The following is a 6,158-nucleotide window of genomic DNA, read 5'->3' as shown; positions in this document are numbered from 1 at the left end:
CACAGTTCCATCCCTTGGTGTATTTTCTTCTTTTCAATTACTTCTCTGAAAGACATTACTATAAATGCTAATAATATAAACTTATCTGCCACTCAATTCTATACATCTTGCTATCACTGGTTTGAACCCATTTTTTGCTGTTTGAGTGGCCTCATATGGATTTAAAATAAGATTCTCCGAGGTGCTGGAAACATTTCTCTGAGATTCTGGTCCATGTTGACATGACAGCTTAAAAATAACCTACACACCATTACACAACCAACAGAAGCCTAAACCGTTGATACAAGGGAGGATGGAGCCATGCATTTGCATTAATTACACCAAATTTCACAGCAGAAATTGAGACTCAGACCAGGGAACTTCTTTCCAATCTGGTGCTTGACTTTGGTGTGCCTGTGCAAATTGCAGTCCCAGTTTTCTGTTCTTTGCTGACAGGAGTGGCACCTGGTGTGGTCTTTTGCTGTTAGAACCCATCTGCTTCTGCTTTCAGAGATGCTCTTCTGCATACCTTGGATGTAATAAGCGGTTGCTTGAGTTACTGTTAACTTTCTATCAGTTTGAAGTGGTTTGCCTTTCTCCTCTGACCTCGGGCATCTAAAAGGCTTTTTGGCTTAACCCTCCTGTTATGTTGCGGGTCAGATTGACCCAGAACAGAAGAGATGTCACATGTCATCTGCATCACTAAAGGAAACGAAAAAAATCAAAATTATACAAGAAAATTGTAAAATAATCAATGCCAGGGTTTCTGACACTTTTGGATGCGTAAACATGCACTGGGTCAAATTGACCCAGGAACATAATTGGTGTTTCTGGAAACCAACATAACAGGAGGGTTAAAGAACTGCCTCACACTGGATATTTTTTATTTTTCAGACCATTCTCTGTGAGCCCTGGGGAGGCTCTGTGGGAATATCCCAGCAGATCACCAGTTTATGAATTACTCAGACCAGCCTGTCTGGCACCACCAAGCATGCCACATTCAAAGTCACCTAAAATCACATTCTGATGCTTGTCTACATACTTAAAGGCATTGAGTTCCTGCCGTGTGATTGGCTGATTAGATTTAGATTAGATTCGATATTTGCCTTAATGAGCATGTTATATACCCGAGAGTAAGGGCTACGGGACGTGGAATAACAATGTTATGACAGGGAAAAGAAAAAGCCAAAAAGAGCAAATTGTGAAAAACTAAGTTTAAATTAATAAAGGAGTCAACTCAAAAAGTCGGCAACACCTCTATTTCAACTAAACAAACGACATCCACAAACTAAAACACACCGAGGAAAGACAAAGGAGATGGTTAACCAAATTAAAGGTTCACTTCTGCTACCAGTGGATACCAGCTACTCATTAGAAGCTCAAAGAAAGCAAAGTTTCATTAAGACAAGCTGAATACACCACTAATGCTCACTACCTAAGAGGGGTCCACACACTGACTGAGCTGCTCTTTAGTAGCCAGCTGTGCACTGGCTCCTCAGGAGGGATGGATGGCAGCTGAGCTCCTGAATGACAATCTAGTGTCTAAAAACCTATACGTTAAAAAACAATACAGTGTTGTTCATTATAAAAAATAAAGTTTTAAAACTTTTAAAACCATTTTTTATGGTGGATACAAAGCTAAGTAACAATGTTTCTAGCTTGTTTCTATCTGACAAAAGATATTTCACCTAAAGATAATGCACCATATATAATAAAAATGATTATTTGTTTGAATTATCTATGTTCTGTTTTAGCCTACATTTGTTTACACTGAAAAAAATATGCCCATTAGCCAGCAGAAGTTGTTGTGTACTTGTGAATGTAAAGATGAAATCCATTTTACTACTGGCTAAAAAACAAAAATTAAATGTGATGATTCAGAAGTAAGTTCTTCCACTTTTTGATCATTTCTGAACCTTTTTTTTTTTTTTTAAATAAATGTTTGTTCAAATTTAGGAATGAACACTTCATACACTATTTCATCCTAGTTTGTTTATAAAAGAATAAAAATCTGTTGATTCTGTTTGTTGTGGGAGACAAGAGACAAAGATTAAATAGGTTAGATTGCTTTCACAAAGGAAAGGGAGAGTAAGTGTCGCAGCATTGATAGGGATAAACTAAAGGTATAACACAGACATTGATCAACAAACTTATAAAATATGAAATGTCAGAAAATATTGAAAATATACAGTGTGTAAATCATCATATCCTTACCAAGCAATCCTTTTGAAGCGGTTGCTTCTGTAGATTTATGTTTTCTTATTTTTTCTTTTTTAACCATAATGAAAATGCAAATCTCCAACATCACAGAAGAAACAAATGAAAGGGAAGCTGAAAACCACAAAAACTTTACAGCAGCATTTTATGGGTTGGGCTGGGCACTGAGATGGTTTTGGAGCCGGCTAAGCAAAACAGAATTTTTCATTAAAGCCTGAAAAATACAATAACCATAACACATGAGAAATAAACACCTATTACAATGAAAGAAACGATCACTGAACATTAAAAAATGTACCAAATATGCATGTTTTTGGTGCTACAGTTTGACTTAAAATGTTCCGTTAAAATTAAAATTTTAAGTCATTACCATGTAACACTGGAGTTTTCCACCTTCCTAACAGAGTGAAACAAGAGCTAATACAATCAAACACACACAGGGTGGATTCTCATTAGCTACAGCGATCAGAGATGGTCTAAGTTTAAGCCATGATGGGCATTCAGATGTAATCACATTTACCTCATGTGTCTGATGTTTTGGTGCTACAGAGCGTGGGAACACAGCATCACATGGTGGAAAAAGTGAAAAGCTTTACAGACCTGCCTTAAGAAAAGGGGGCAGGCATTAACTTTGAAGTGAAGGGAACCATAATGAACCTAACCCATTTTTTTCATATTTTTGGTTAAGCATGATGTCTTCACAATTCACAAGAATAATACCATGGCAAAGGTTTTTCTTAATTTCTTTTTTCCTCCCATGTCCCTTGCGGGGCTCCGTAAATTTATGTCTCAAGTACATTTTTTAGACGGATTCTAACTTTTTATGGATTTGTGAATCTGTATCGCTGCTATAAATAATTAAACTTATGAAAAATATTGTATATAATAAATAAAATATTATACAAGCTTTTAAAGCAAATGCCTTTCTAAACTCCGCACTAAAAAAAGATAAAATGTTGTTATTTATTTCCAGTGTTGGGGAGTAACGGAATACATGTACCGCCGTTACGTATTTAAAATACAAAATATGAGTAACTGTATTCCGTTACAGTTACCGTTTAAAAAGGTGGTATTTAGAATACAGTTACTTTGTTGAAATAAATGGATTACACGGCGGTACTTTCCTGTTTCATATTGTGGCGGGTCAGGACTGTTTGGGTTTTGTTTCACAGCTACGTTTTGTTCGCGGCAGCGTTACGGTTGCCATGGTTACAGGGTGACGCTCTCTCTCTGCGTGTTTCCTGGGTGAGAGAGGCCTTTGTTGTTGTTATGCTAAGCTAATAGGCAGAATGCTACAGGTATAGCTCTAAAGAATGTAGCATCATAGGCAGTGTAGTCCGTGCTGCAGGGAGAATGGACTGCCATACACGTTATGTGTCTGTGAGCGAGGGAGGGAGAAAAAGGAAAAGTACGAGCTGTCATCGAGCAAAAACGGGAGCTGGAACTTAGCATGTAAATATAATAATAACCACTGCAGCCAAGAAGAGTGCCTGACAAGCCCAGTTGTAAGTAAGCTATTAAGACACGACTGTGTTCGTGTTTTCCTCCAGAACAATAAGTTCCGTTGGAGCAGCATTTCAATGCCTCTCTCTGTCTCTCGCTAGCAAAGTTGACCCAGACAACTAGGGTTGCCAACTCCCTGAGAAATAAATAAGGGACACCTCGTGGCCAGGGCCGGGCGACCCAGTTGTCTTCACCCTTCCCAGTGTGGTGAATTTTTTAGCTCTTTTTTTGTTGTGAAATTATTTTTTTTAACCATTTGACTTGAATTTGATTTAAGTAGATGCGTATTCTTTGTGATATCAACACATGGGAAACAAAAATCATTTAGCCATTTATTTTTAGCTCAAAATGACAACATTAACACAATAAAACAGGTCTCTTTCTTAAACAGAAGCCTGTCATGCTTAACTTTTGATAATAAAAGTAAATCTTTCTTTAAAAGAACTCTGTCCTGCTTAACTTAAAATTATATAAATTAATAGAAAACAATAGAAAGAAAAATATTCTTGTAACAGTGCACATTTAGTGCATTTAGTGCAATTGGCTTCAGCAGAGGCATTATTTCAGCTTTTGCTCCCGTTTGTAAACCCACTTGTTCCCATGATTACGCGTCATAACTCATCATCATTATTCATCTATGTATTACTTTTATGTATTACTCATCTATTTGTTGTAATCATCTATCCTTGCAGTTGTTTATTACACAAAATAAATTATATTATCACACTTCTGGCCACATAGCGCTGATATTCACTGCACATGCCCATTTTAACCTTAACCAGAGGGTTTAAAAACAAACAAACCAGTGTTTACCATATCTGGTTCTGCCGTGGCCTGGTAGACAAAAATTGGTTAAGGGTTCCCCGAGCTTTCACGCCCCTCATGTTCTTCATGTGCCCACCATTAGAAGCACGCCTATGGAAAAAGTGCGCCGGCACACAGTGCAGTGCGCTTTATAGATGTTATCGTGCACTTTTCCAGCCAGGTGTTTTCCTTTTCCCATTCTTCCCTGCACTTTTGCAGCCTTTTTTTCTTTCTCTGAGAGGAACAAACATTGCTGGTCTAATGCCTGGCTCACACTGTGCGATTTTTGGCCCATTTTGAGCCGATTTTTGAGTCGTGCGACCAATTTGGTGATCGGCCCGATTTTGGCCTTCATCGTGCATCGTGTAGTATACGTGGGGTAACGAGAAGCGATTAACACCTCACGACCAGCTCCCGATCATCAATCGCTCGTGAGGGTGTCACCGCAGCCGCTCACACTGCTCACGCGCAAACACGTAAACGTCGGTGAAAAAGACGGCGCAGCACGGCTGTGCAGCGTGTGATCTGGACTCAAGCGATGGAGGCACAACTTGTAGAACTTTGGAAAGCTCATCCGAGCCTTTTCGATGTGGCATCACCAAATTATCACGACCACAACAACCGTGAAAATAGTCGGATTTACATTGCTGCTCAATCACAGCTGCCTGATCATGTTTGTCATTAGTAATTTAGCAAAGTTGATGGTGGTGTGTGTCTGTGTGAGTGAAAGACAAAGAGGGAGAGCGAGCGACAGATTTTCTGTTATAACCTTCATTTTATGGAGGCACAGTGTGACTCAGGTCGCATCAGAGCATCGGGCGGTATAGTGTGAGACCTGCATCGTGACCTACGAACTTATAACCCATGCGAGCCAATCGTGCAGTTTGAAAATCGCAGTGTTTGCCCAGCTTCAGGTGTACTGTCGTCTGAGACTTGCACCGCAGTGTCGGCGTTTGTTTCCCTGTTGGCCATGCTTTTTGTTGTGGTCATCTGTTGTCTTCCGGTATTTTCTCCGCAAGCGACCTTTCCTCAACCAATGAGATGAGCGGTAATCTGAATTGTCATACTCGAATTGTCATAAGTGTGCTGTCAGCTCATTGGTCACAAAGCAGGGGCGGGGCTGGGAATTATGTTTTCAAACAAAGCGTTAATTACATTAAAACTTATAGACTACTTTTGATTCTCACTGTATTACGGGACAAAGTGCGTCCCTTATTAGCTCAATACGGGACGTGTACTTTTGTTTCTAAATACGGGACGATTCCGTTTTTTAAGGGACGGTTGGCAACCCTACAGACAACAAAGTAAAGCTAGTTTTCGGCTACGAGCCCGACACAGAACCCACCGTATTAGCCAGAGGTCCCTTTACTATGGTTCGGAGCCGCGGACCTTCAGTAACAGTAATAAATCACAGCAATAGTACATTCATGTAGTTGTAAACAGCATGATAATATATTAAGTAATCCAAAGTATTCAGAATACGTTACTCTCATTGAGTAATGTAACGGAATACGTTACAGAATACATTTTGGGGCATGTATTCTGTATTCTGTAATGGAATATATTTTAAAAGTAACCTTCCCAGCACTGTTTATTTCCTTTGCCCCTTTGAGAGAGGAAAAAGATGTACCATATCTGTTGAATATACCTCATCC

This window comes from Neolamprologus multifasciatus, chromosome 16, assembly GCF_963576455.1.
Source record: "Neolamprologus multifasciatus chromosome 16, fNeoMul1.2, whole genome shotgun sequence".
Lineage (NCBI taxonomy): Eukaryota > Metazoa > Chordata > Actinopteri > Cichliformes > Cichlidae > Neolamprologus > Neolamprologus multifasciatus.
This window is presented reverse-complemented; position numbering follows the sequence as displayed.